Genomic DNA, 13,597 nt, shown 5'->3' on the forward strand with positions numbered 1-13,597 from the left:
CCCTGCTTGTGCTCTCTGTCTCAGATAAATACATAAAATCTTAAAAAAAAAATCTTCTTGTAAAAAACTCATTGTCAGGAGTAAATACAGTGTAAAATGGAAGGCTCCTGGCCCAGGCCCCAAAGGACAATATTTGCTAACTTGCCCCACCCTTTCCCCAACGTTCAAGGTGGGGTCTGACCCCCATTTCTCCTCTGCATGTTTCCGTTGGTCCCCATTCCTGAGCTGCTTTGTCCCAGAACACACCCCATTCCTCCCTGCTGTTGTCTTTGCCAGCTGTGTCTCCCTAGTCTTCAAGGTCCCACACTTCTCCTTCCTGGACAGAATTAGACTATCCTTTGGGATTCAGTTCAGATGGGGCCTCCACACCACCTTTCCTGGTTCTCTTCTTTACCAGGAAAAAAAAAAGGCCAGATGTCTTCTCTTCCTCTTCAGAATAGCTCATTCTGGTCTCCCTGTCTTTATAATGATTATATCACCGATGACATCTTTCTTAGTTTAAAGCCGTCTAAGTGTTGCTAGATAGCCTTCCTGAACACAGTGACTAAGTCTTGTTCATCTCTAGACCTCCCCTTTGTTCCCACATTCTCCAGTAAGCGTGTGTTAATGAGTGACTTCATTTTTATGATTTGCCCAAGTATTATTTCACTTTCATTTAAGGGATTATTTTAGTTTGAAGCTTAAAAAAAAAAAAAAAAAGATGACATTTCCTTGAAATGTACTATTATTAGCAGGGTGGACAGAATTTCTTTCACCTGGCAAGGATTAAACTTGGAAGTTGTAGAGCTGCCGTTCCTGAAGAATGTTCAGGAAGAGACAGGCAGACATTTATCTAGGTGGTCCTGGCTATTGCCACCCTTTATGTGAGTAACTGGCTCATAAGTTCTCATCTGGTGAGGTGAGATCTTATCCTGGTAATTTTAAAAAAGCAAACAAACCTCACCCACTATTAAGACAGCTCCCAGCAGAGGTAAAAGAAATTTAGACAGCAACTATGCAGTAAGGTTGTAGATATATGGGAGGAAACAGCTGCTTCATTTTCCTGTTTCTTTCCATTCTTACCCACAATTACATGGATCTATATTATAATCTATATTAGAGCGGAGACCATAGGGCATACACACAGTTTAATATTCTTATTTTCTCTTAACATATTTCCTACACATTTCCCCATGTCTTCATGGATATTTGATTCTGGTTCTCCATGAAACCGTTGGAGTTCACTTCATTGTTGCCTTTCTCCAGCAAGAAATTCCATGCCTGTAGAACAGAGCTGTAGCCGGGGGGAATGTCAGCCTTGTATATTTCTTTAAAAGATGAGATCTCATTCTGGTATTGCTGACATGTACTAGAGCACAAATAGGAACACACGATTTGATTTAAGTTCTCGCAGCCCAGTAAATGAGATTAAGATCATGAGCCGCTTTAAAAAACGTTTTCTTTAGTAAATACACATCTTTAAGAGATTAGACAGAGTTTTTTCCCAAGCAATGCCTTTTTAATATTTACAAAGGCCTGTTGGGAACAGCTGGAAGGCAGCCTTCTCTTATCAGCTCCAAGTTGTTTGCTAATGAATTTCAGGGCTCCAGCACTAATAGGACAGAATAATTTTACATAGAAGAATCAATCTCTAGCCTCCTTTTTCAGAAGAAACTAATCTGGCTGGTGCCTGTAAGTAATGAGGTGTGTTGTACATAAGGAAATCATTAGGGCTAACTACCAGAATCTCTTTGAGGTCTGTGCATATAATCTCCAAAGAGAGAGTGGGGATTTTAAAATTAACTACACAGAATCCTAACAAGCACTATAGATTCCTTATTGGAACTAATCTTGCTCTGGCCTTAGGCTAACTCAACTAGATTTGTACTCCCTTTGTTGATTTAAAGCCACCTTGACTCCTTTTTACAGTGGTAACCAACAGTCTCCTAACATGATGATGTCGTTTTTCTCTGTGGAAGTTCTTAATTATTTTTGCTTTTTCTATTATCAGTTGTAGTCATAGTATGAAGGACCATCAAGGTAAATTTGCCTGCCTGGTCAGCTTACCCATCAGAGATGGCATACTTTATAATAATCTTGTTTATCTGTACTTATTGCAAGTCATCTCTTATAATTTAGCACAGAGATGATGGTCAGATTTCTTTGTGTTTCCCAGAGGGGTGACTGCATCTTGGTGTGGCTCCCATGGCTTGGTCTATAAAAGGACCCTCCAAAGATTGTTCCTGTGTGTTTTGTTTTGTTTTGTTTTGTTTTTTTCTGTTTTAAATTATGGCGTAAAGAGAGGCATTCAGTCTTGCTAGCCACCCAGACCAGCTACACTGAGTCCCAAGGGGATGGTCCTTAGGAGAAGGACTCTGTTAGATCCTAACTTACTCCTGAATTCAGGAGAGGACCTGCACTGGGCTGGAATCCTCTTTACAATACTGGAGGTTTCAGAAGAAATCTTCTCGATTAGAAGTCTATGAAGTGGCTTCAGTTTCTGGGACTGGGCCCAGGGTGCCTGCGCTGGGGGGAGTTCTGCCAGGTTAGGGCTGTTTGGATACCGCTGACAGCAAACCTTTTAACCTGGTTGCTGTTTATTCTTGCCGGCCTCCTCCCCTCATTACGTTCTCTGAATCTGTCCCATTTATCACCTGTGACACTGCAAAGCTGCTCCTGCCCTGAGATAAGTTAGGGGTATCTGGATAGGAGGCAAGTCCTGGGGAAGAAGTGAGGGGAGGTTGCTCTGTGCTCCTGGCAGCCTTTCTTAAAATCTAGGGCTGGGATCAGAGTCCAGACTACAACTGTTACTCCTTCCGTATGACCAAATCCTTGAAGGAAGGAAGGAAAGGAAGAAAGAAAGAGAGAGAGAAGGGAAGAGAGAAAGAAATAAAGAAAGAAAATAAGTTTTAAAAATTACAAAACTACCCCAGACTATCCAAAGCTGCTCTGAAGTCAGCCTGAGGCACAGCTTCACCAAGGGGTTTGTTTTCTGTTTCTGTTCTTATCATTCAGTCAATCAACTAATGTTGACTGGGCGATTTACTAAAGCTAGCAGAGAATTGAACAACAACAAAGGAGGTCCCTGCCCTCTGGGAAACATTCATCTAGTTCTTAGAAAAAGGTTAGGATACAAATTATTGGAATGTGATGGAGACCACATCAAAGCGGTCTATCAGTTATCTGCTGCTGTGTAACAAATTGCCCTAAAGCTTAGCAGCTAAAAACAACAATAAGCATCTGTTATTACATAAGTGCCCGGAATCTGGGAGCAACTTAGGTGGGCAATTCAGACTTGGTTTCTCTCGTGAATTAGCAAGTTGGCCACATTTGCAGACATCTGAAGATTTTTCCTTTTTATTTTTTTCTTTTTTCTGTTTGTGCATGTGTGCACGTTTTCTTCTAAGTATCTAATTTCAAGGTGGTTGGCTTGCACAGCTACAAGTCTGCGCTGGCTTTGAACCTGAGGCCTCCTCCACATGGCATCCTCAGAACACAGTAAATGGCTTTCCGCACTTCAAAGTGGAAGTCTGTCACGTCTTTTACAGTCAAGTCTTGACCGTCAAGTCAAGATGCCGCGGAATGGGAAGCAGTGCAGGCTGTCTCGGGGACTGTCTTTCCCAAGAGGTAGAGATCTTGTGTAGTAATGATAAGTTGGTGTTGGGGCACCTCCAGGAGGAGTTGGGCTATGAAATGGGGTGGGGGGAATTTTCAGTAGCTGAGGTCCTGGAAGAGAGTGTCAAGAAGGCTGGGGCATCAAAAGCAAAAGCATCCATGTGTTCAAGGAGCATTTGCCAGAGCAAAGCCTGGCAAAGTCCAGGAGCTGTGAGGTTTTGAAGGCCAGGCCAGGGAGTTTGGACTTTGTTTGATTATCAAACAAAGTTTGATAATAGGAAGTTTTTGAGCAGGTGAGTGACCTAATCATCTGTCTATTGGGGCTTTAATATGTGTACGGACTTTAGTTTTCCCGTGCCCTTCCTTCCTTTGCCCCCTCTGTACCATCCAGCTTGGCACCCCTCTAATTTCGAAAATTCTGTAGCACTTCTCCACCTGTGCCCCTTGATCCCGTCCTGCCTGGGACTGTTAGGTTTTCATATTTCTGTCTTATCACAAGTAGATTACAAGGGCCATAAGGGCCATATCTTTATCCATTTCTCTTTCCCCTTCTGTGCCTAGTGCACTGGGTACCCAATAAATATTTGCTCACCGATTGGATAATAACAAGCGATTACCACATGTGCCTACAACCCCTGCTTCCAGCCTGTGGTGCATAATTTACAGTGAAACCTTTTTCTAAAGAGCAAGCTGTTTGTGGTGGATTTGATTTATGTAAGCTGGAAAAAAAGTCTGCCGAACTAGGGCTGTGTGCTTGGCGTTTGCCAAAATAGAGGAAACTTGGAATAATAGTTTTATTTTTAAAAACCCATGCTGTATTTTCAGCTTCAAAGAGAGTTCTTAGTTCTTAGTCTTAGTTCTTAGTTCTTAGTCTCACTGAGGCAAGGGAAGTAGTAACCAGCCACAGAGTGAAAGACGGGTGGCTTGCCTCTTTCAATAGTGAAGGGTAGGCCCATTCATACACATGGGAGATGTTTAGGGAATAAAGCTCTCGTTCAGAATTTGGGGCTGGGTTTTGTCTCCCTCCCCCCTTCCTCAGTTTGAATGAAATGATTATTGTCCATGTATTTTCATTGAGCAAGTCAGGATTGTACCCTAGTCCTGTGAAAGTGGGAGAGGTCTGGTTTCAAGCTAGCCAAGACAGTGTTCTCTTGAAAATCTCCATCAAACAACCCAACAAGCAAAAATGCAGGAATGCAGACTCTGTTGTCAAAATGTAGCAGACCTCTGTAACCTTGAACCACCCAGGACTTGAAGAGAGAAAGCAGACAGAGGTAGCAGCAAATGAGTTTGCAGAAAGGGGTCAATCAGACAATGTCTGTGGGAGGGGGAGGGGAGCCGGCAGGAAGCAACCCATGTGCTGGCTGAGTCCCAGGAAGGCTCAGAAATGGGGGTTCCCAGGTTCCACAGAGGCAAGGCCAAGGGCCTCAGGGTGGGAGAGGGGGGGTGTCAGAGTTGTCAGGGAGTGAGGAGGATTCGCAGGAGAATGAAGCAGGGAAGTCCCAGGGCAGATCTGGAACAAAGCAACCAGTCCAGAGTGGGCAAGAGGGCTATTTCCAGGATGAACAATGGAACTGATGAAAAAAGAAGAAAAAAGAAAGATTGGGAAGTTCTGGGTTTGAATCCTGTCTCTGTCACCAGTGATCTGTGAATGTAATCAAATCACTATTTTTGGATTTCCCTTTCCTTACTTGTAAAAAAAAAAAAAAAAAAAAGGTTGGAGCAGGAGCACTTGACTGGCTCAGTCATTTAAGCAGCTGCCTTCCGCTCAGGTCATGATCCCAGTGTTCTGGGATGGAGTCCTATATCCTGCTCCTTGCTTGGTGGGGAGCCTGCTTCTCTCTCCTTCTGCCCATCCTCCTACTCGCGTGTGCACACTCGCTCTCTCTCTGACAAGTAAAATTTTTAAGAGGTTGGAACATATAATGTTTAAGATCCAAGCTGTGATGCGTTGTGATTCTCCTGGGTAAGCAAGGCACTAAAGACCCCAGTGGATCCTGTCTACGTAAGAGACCTGAAAACGTATGTCCACACCAATTCTTCCATGCAAATATGCATAGACATATTCTGAATAAAAGCCCCAGACCAGAAGCAGCCTAAAGAGCCACCTATTGGTAAATGGATAATAAAATATTAGGCATTTGTGCAAGGAATACTATTCAGCAAGAAAAAAGAAGAAAGTGCTTTATCAGCTATAGCGTGGGTAACCGTCAAAAACCCTACGCTAAGTGGAAGAAACCAGACACGAGACTGCGTATTGTATGGTTCCCTTTAATTAAAGCAGTGTCCAGAAAAGGCAAATGTATAACAGCAAGAAGTAGATTACTGGTTGCCTGGAGCTGAGATGAGAATGGAAATTAACTGCAAGGAGGCACTTCAGGGATGATGAAATATTCTAAAACTGGCCCGTGGTGATGGTTGTACAACTTTCTAAATTTACCAAAGTCATGGCATTGTACAATTACAATTATGTGCACTTCTATTGTATGCTTTTAAATCATACCCCAATAAAGCTGTAAAAAGGACTAAGTAACCAACAAGGGGTGGGAGTGGGGAGAGAGAGAAGTGAAACAAGATTGGCAATATGTTGATTATTGTCAAAGGTGGCCAAGGGAGAATGAGGGCTCCTTATACCCTTATTTCTGCTTTTTCTGTATTTGAAATTTTGCGTAATAAAAGAGTTTTAAAAACCTAAGGATAAAGCAAAAAAGGCAATCACAAGCCTGTTATTGTGTGGTGGTCAGATAACACAGCATATGTTTTACATTTCACAGTGGGGAATGTTCTAGACACTCTTGGGATATGATTTAACCCCCACTGACACCAAATCCACAGAATATCAAGTCACTTTTAATGTGCTAGCTGTGTTAGCTTTTCTCAATACCTTAGCAGGCACTTGAGAAAATCATGGTGATCACATCATCAGGAAGAAGGTTAAATTTGCGTAGGCATATTCTGTTTTAGTAAGTGTGATATATTTTGGAAAGCATAAAATTAAAGTATGCTTTAGTTCAGAGGAAGTCTCAATCTTAGAAAAGTAGACCTAAAACCACGTTGTTTTTTTAAGAGTTCTGATATCTGGATTTTTCTATGCCTGAAACGTAGAAGCAACATCCCCTCTGAGCAGGGAGCCTGATGGGGGATTCGATCCTAGGTCCCTGAGATCATGACTTGAGGTAAAGGCAGATGCTTAACTGACTGAGCCATCTAGGTGCCCTGACATTTATAATTTTTAAAGATTTTTAACAAATCATTTTTATATGGAAAAGAATTAGAACTAATCTGGAAGTTATTAAGGCACATATTTATAATGTACCAGATGTGTGGTCCTATTTCTTAGGGTAAAATATGTTTCAAATATTAGCCAAGGTACCAAGGATTTTCCCACTGTGCCCCTTTCCCAGTCCAGTGTCACATCTAACTGTTTTGTGTTGGGGAAGGTGGAGGAAAATGGGAATCTAGGAACTGGAGAGAGATAGACGTTCCTAGGAATTTTCCACTTTGTCCTCCGGAAGGAAGACAACACTTCAATTACATAATCACTAAGATCCCATCAAAGCTTGAAATACTCGCAGTGGTTTAGGTCCTCGGCAAATAAGAGAAAAGAAGGGTTGATTATTCACTCTCTAGATATCTGGAATCAGAGGGTCCAGTTTGGTGACCTGTTTGAGGTCAGACTGACCAGTGCATTGAACTTGATGTTCAAACCGCCTGTATGTCCAGTTATTTGTGTAGCTTTCCTGCAACTGTTCACTAACATCTCGTGCACTGGAGATCCCCATGCTTTCAGGGGTGACAACCTCAAAGGCTTATATTCCAGAAATAACCCAGTAATACATATGCACATCCCTTTATTAGAGAAGATAATTCTAGAGTGGATCAGCATCTGAAGTTCCTTTACAACTTTTTCCCATTGTGGTTTTGTTTGTTTTGTTTTGTTTTACAAAGAGGGAGGAGGGGCAGAAGGAGGAGAGAGAATCTTAAGCAGACTCCTCGCTGAGCATGGAGCTGCCTCAGGGCTCAATCAGGACTCTGGGATCATAACCTGAGCAGAAATCAAGAGTGTGATGCTTAACCAACTGCCGCCACTCAGACGCCCCCACAGGGCATTTTATGAGCTCACCTGCAGGGTGTTCCTCATCTGACTGTCATTTTTTCATTTAGGTTAGCTGGATCCTTGCATTCATTTCCATTCTTAATTAGCACTTAACAAGTGTATGATCTAAGAAGGTTCACCCACAAAAAATGAAAACCCAGGATTGCAAAGCCAAGCAAGTCTCCTGTCATACACTGAGGAGAGAAGAAGAAAAGTGAAAATATTCCTGGACTTTATAGCTGCCCTGATTTGGTATCAGTATTGGGAGATAGCTCCTAACTGGGATTTCGAATTCTGGGTGGAGAGCTGATAACTGTAGATTGTTATGCTTTGAGTCATTAGAGACCATAATTTCTGTCTTCATCCTTTATTTTTTTTTTTTTTTTAAAGATTTTATTTATTTATTTGACAGATGGAGATCACAAGCAGGCAGAAGAGGCAGGCAGAGAGAGAGGAGAAAGCAGGCTCCCCGCTGAGCAGAGAGCCCCATGCGGGGCTCGATCCCAGGACTCTGAGATCATGACCTGAGCCGAAGGCAGCGGCTTAACCCACTGAGCCACCCAGGCGCCCCTGTCTTCATCCTTTCGGTTTTATTATCCAGTTTTAGAAATCTGCTTGAAAAACCCTACTTGTCTCCTCTGCTGCTTTTCTCTGAAAAGGACTTCTCCTGCCCTGTTAAGCCCTACAGGGCAGAAACCACAAACTAGGAAATTGGGGAACCAGGGTCTGGTTTCCTGGCGGATACCTTTAGGGGAACAGCTCTGCAGCCAGAATAAACATTCCAACTCAGTTAGAGATAACTTCTTGGTTTTCTATTACCCATGCCAGTGAGGTCATGAAAAATAGGCACACGTTAATGAGCATCATGTTTTGTTTAAAGCGCATTTGTCTGATAGAAAATGCTCGGAGTTCAGAAGCCTGCGAATTGTGTCCCAATTAATGTTTTGCTACTGGTAGTGTATTATGCAGAAAACAGTTCAGCTCCTTTTTTTCTGCTTATGCTCTCTCCTGAGGTGTACAGTGTGAGCCCAGCTGTGTGCTGTGGACTGAGCTCAGTTAGATTTACCTGTGTCTCTTGTGGATCGATGCAACTGTGCGTCTTGACTTGAATCCCAGATCCCTCAGAGACAGCACTTTCTCTTCCGCCATCTTGTTGGTGCAAGTGAGTAAAGTCAATCCAAAGCAACAGATAATGGCATGAAATCAGAAAGGCTGATTTCAAAAACAGAGAGGAGAAACAAGTTGAGTTTAAGTAGCAGTTTCTCAGGACGTGTGCTAAGGAAAAAGAGCACGCATGGGCAGCCACGGGAACTGAAGGGGAGAAAGGGCTAACCTCCCCACAAAGGGGCACATGCATTCATGAGATGATCACCCTTTCTGCAAGTTCTTACTGGTCACATTGTTTAAGTGAATCCAATAGTAAGAAGTAAATATAAAACAACCACAATTAGTTTCTGGCACCTTATGCAATAGTTTCCCCTCCCTTCATTGGGAGGGAGTGAAATATTTCACCTAAGTAAATTTGCCAGGTAAGTGTCAACATTTCAAGCAGTTTGAATGGATTATTTTCTCAACTTTTTTCTTCTCTATCATTAGAGAAACTGCCCTCCCCAGCTCTTCCTTCTGGGGGCAAATCCCATTCTGTCATTCCTCAGCTTGAAATTCTCAAAAGTGTTTTCAGGATCAAGTTCAAACTCCTTCACCTAACATAATAAATGTCTGATGATCTGGGTCTAGCCCAGCTTCCCAGCCTCATTTCCTTCCCCTCTTCCAAAGGCACTCTGTGCTTTAGCCTTTCTGAACTATTTCTTATGACTAAATGAATCTGAACTTTTATACATATTGTGTCTTCGCTTGGATTGCCTGACCTTCATTAGGCTGATTCCTCTGGACCCAAGCTTTGAGATGCCTCCAAGTCAGCCACCCTCCCCTATAAATCCCTGGTGCTCCCACATAAATGAGATGCTGTTCTTCTAGTTTTCCCAGGGGCCTCTATCACGAACTTACTCCCCTGCTGTAAATGTGGGACTCCTGGCCTGCCTTCCCCACTAACAGTCATACTACAGATGATTCTTGATCTGCCTCACCTGGTTACCTCCTGACAAACACATCATAAGTTGAAAATACCCTATGAAAATACCCTAACATCGAAAATATATCTAATAAACCTAAGCTACCAAACATTCTAGTTCATGCTCAGAATACTTATACTGAAATCAGTCCCCAGTTGGGTAATGTCCTCTAACAAAAAGCATCTTTTATCATTAAGTGTTGAAGATCCCATGTAATTTCTTGATTACTGTTCTGAAAGTGAAGAATGAAATGGTTGTGAGTGTAACAGTTGTTTGCCCTGGTGATCGTGTGGCTGCCTGGGAGCTTGTGCTCCCTGCTGCCATCCAGCATCTCCAGAAAGTATTGTACTCATAACGCTAGTCGGAGAAGAGATCAAAATTCGAAGGATGGTTTGTACTGACTGCATTACCACTTTAGCACCATCGTAAAGTTGAAAAATTGTCAAACCATCCTAAGACAGGAGCTGCTGTCACTACGTTTATTGAGCAGTTACTAAACACTGGGTACTTTTCCGAGGGGTTTATTTGTATTAACTCATTTAATCCCCAGGGGAATCTTTTACACTAGAAACTATGGTTTCCTGCCTCTTAAAGATGAGTGAGTACACTGGGTCCACAAGACGCTCTTCAGCTTAACCAAAGTCTTGCTGCTACCCACTGGTACAAGGAGGATTTGCTCCCCAGGCACTCTGGTTCCACAGCGTCCACCACTACACCCACTGCCTGTGTCTGCAGGGGCTAGGTCCCTTGTCAGGGCGCCCACTGGGTGTGCCATGTTTGTAGGAAAGGATGAATGAGTGCACTATTGCACTGGGGACTTGTAGAGTCTGGATGGTGCAAAACAAGGGATATGCCAGACTGGCACTTAAAATTCTCTTTAGGGGCTCAGTCCCTTAGCATCTGCCTTCAGCTCGGGTGTGATCTCAGGGTCCTGGGATAGAGCCCCATGACGGGGAAGTCTGCTTCTTCCTTTTATGCCTCTCCCCTAGCTTATGGGCTTGTGCTCTCTTTCGCTATCTCTCGCTCTCAAATAAAACTAAAAATTCTCTTTAACTTGACTGCCTCCTCATTGGTGATTGGCGGGTTTTGGTGTGACCCCTACTAGTCCTACCTTGATTAGTAAGAAAATCTTTATTGCCTTCTTATTTAAACCCAGTTGGACCTGTCAAGAGAGAAGGGCTTGTGTGTATGTGGGGTGGGAGAAGGTGTAGAATGTTGACTGCAGCAGAAGGGAGTGATGACCTTCTGGAAACTTCTGGCCCTCCATCCATGACCCACAAGGGAACCTGAACACTTTCAGGGCTGCAGCTTGTGGCAAAGTCCTTAAAGCCTTCAGAATACATAACACATATGATGTATAGGCATCAACATTCTTGTCTCTTTAGGAATGTTGTGACATCAAGGACCACGATTACATGAACTCTTCTTTTCTATCAGATGAGATGAGCATAACTACCCTTGGTTTTGTTTTGGTTTCATTCAGGGAATGTTTTCTTTTCAATAAACTGACAGTATCCTTCTAGAAATTGTTTTCAGTCATCTTCTGTTTAAATCTGGCAACACTGATTTCTCTCTCTTGGAGGCATCAGGAAGCCAGTCAACACATCTCTGTTTAATACAATTGAACATAAATGACTCATTTTCCCAAATTCTAACCCTGGTCTGGAAACTGCATCGCCGCAGAACAGACAAGTCCTGAGGAAGGGTGGGGGCAAATTATCTTTGGGGGAGGACATGTAATTAAATCATTTTCCAGTAAGCCCATGCGCTATGCCTTCCATCATTATGGATGGAGAAAATAATACCACATTACTTAGAAGGAGTGAGGTAAACGTCAATCTTTAGACTTTCAGCTGAAACACAGAGGAAGCGCCTTTTGAAGTGTAAGTTCTGGAATGCTGAGCTTCCAGTTAAGGGCTCACCCTCTGAGCAGAATCTTAATAAGCTGATCTGCAGAAGGTAATGGGAGGTCTGAGAAAATATAAGGTATTTAAGCATCTTTTTGATACTCATGTTAGGGGTTCCTCCCCTTAAAAAGGAACTGATATTTTAGGGTGCCTGGGTGGCTCAGTGGATTAAGCATTTGCTTTCAGCTCCGGTCATGATCTCGGGGTCCCGGCATTGAGCCTAAATGGGGCACCCTGCTCAGTGGGGAGTATGCTTCTCTCCTGCTGCCCCTCCTCTCAGCTCCTGCTCTTTCTCTCTCTTTCTGTGTCTCAAATAAATAAACAAAATATTAAAAAAAAAAAAAGGAACTGTTTTTTTTTTTTTAAGAGACCATTTTTCTTAACCAAATTTGTTGGAGGAGGCGTGTTTCCTGAGATCTAGGTCCTTCCTATTTGAGTGGTAGTATCACTTCTAATTTAAGAAAAAGTCATTTGGAACAAAATTTGTGAAACTCTGCAGCCTCACATCTACTTTTCATGAATTACAAAGATTTCCCACCGTGGGTCATGAATACAGATGTTCAGATCATGAGAGCGCAGGCCACTGTTGGACAATTTGTGGGAATCACTCTGCCTCAGACCTGGGTAGGCAGAGGAATCTACATTTTCACCAGCCTCCCTTGGTGAGGCTAAGGATGGAGGACCATAGGTGGGAAATACTGGCCTAAGGTCTTTACCCTTCTGGGGGTACTTTAGGGCTCCAGACTACCTATGCCTCGGGTCCTGGCCCTGTCCTGGCTGCCATCCTTTGTTGGGTGTGCTTGGCCTTGGCCAGACACTGTCTCCCCCTCCCTTTCTCTCCCTCTGAGTAGAATCTTTGCTCTTGCTGAGCTGTCCTCTCCAGAGGACAGAGCTCCCTCTGAATTTCAAACCCTCTCCACCCCAGCACAGATACCAGGCTATAGCTTTTGTCAAGACATACTGAATGATCGGGAAACAGAGAAGAAGCAAAACTCTACTAGGTGCTCAGAATCCCTTTTTGTGAAGTTCCCCTTTCTTTGGTCCTTGCTTTTCATTTTTTATAAAATAGAAAGTCTCATAGGGGTGGTTTTTCCAGAAGGGATAGCCTGTCAGTGGTTGTCCAAGCAACTACCTTTTAGAAGCCCAAAACTAGGGTCACATGGGTGGCTCAGATGGTTAAGCATCTTGGTCATGATCTCAGGGTCCTGGGATTGAGCCCGACATCGGGCTCCCTGCCTGGCGGGAAGCCTGCTTTCCCTCTCCCATTCCCCCAGCTTGTGTTCCTGCTCTCTCTGTCTCTCTCTCTCTCTGTGTCAAATAATTAAATAAAATCTTTAAAAAAAAAATACTAAAGCCACTTAACACTTGGTTTGTTATGTTTTTTTTTTTAAATATGTGTTTAATGAAAGCTTAAGGAATATAAGATAAAGTAAAACAAAACATCTTTCTCCCCCCCTTACTTTAGAGTTGCAAGTAGGTTTCCAGAAAGTGTCTCTGCATATATGTGTATACACGTGGGATCACATCACTATTTCAGGGGCTCTCAGGGGCCATTTGACTATATAATGTACTCCATTTTCACATATGTTGAGATGTGAGCAAATGTGCATTTTATTGTTGATAAAAGAAAGGCAGTTACTCTTCTGAGACTCACTTTTTTTTTTTAACTTCATGGTATTTCATATTCCAAATCTGTATTCAAATACATATCCTGTATTCCAAATTTATGAATGCATCATGATTTGTTTAATTTCCTTATTCAACATCATTTGTTTAATTTTTTTATTCTTATTCAAGAATTCAATTATTCAAGAATTTGCTTGTTCTTGAACATTCATAATACTTAGAGGTTTCCATATCCCATGTCGTCCTGCAGCAAACGTCCTTGTGTGTGTGAATACACACATACATACCCCTAACTAACAGAT

At 42.7% G+C, this 13,597-nt stretch overlaps 1 protein-coding gene across 2 annotated transcripts in view; it reads left to right on the forward strand.

Annotated features, from left to right (window-relative positions):
• The window catches only part of TNFAIP8 (TNF alpha induced protein 8), a 115,089-nt gene that overhangs the window by 17,812 nt on the left and 83,680 nt on the right, over positions 1–13,597 (forward strand). The gene's annotated exons all lie outside the window — the stretch shown is intronic.

This window comes from Mustela erminea, chromosome 3 (genome assembly GCF_009829155.1).
Source record: "Mustela erminea isolate mMusErm1 chromosome 3, mMusErm1.Pri, whole genome shotgun sequence".
Classification (NCBI taxonomy): domain Eukaryota; kingdom Metazoa; phylum Chordata; class Mammalia; order Carnivora; family Mustelidae; genus Mustela; species Mustela erminea.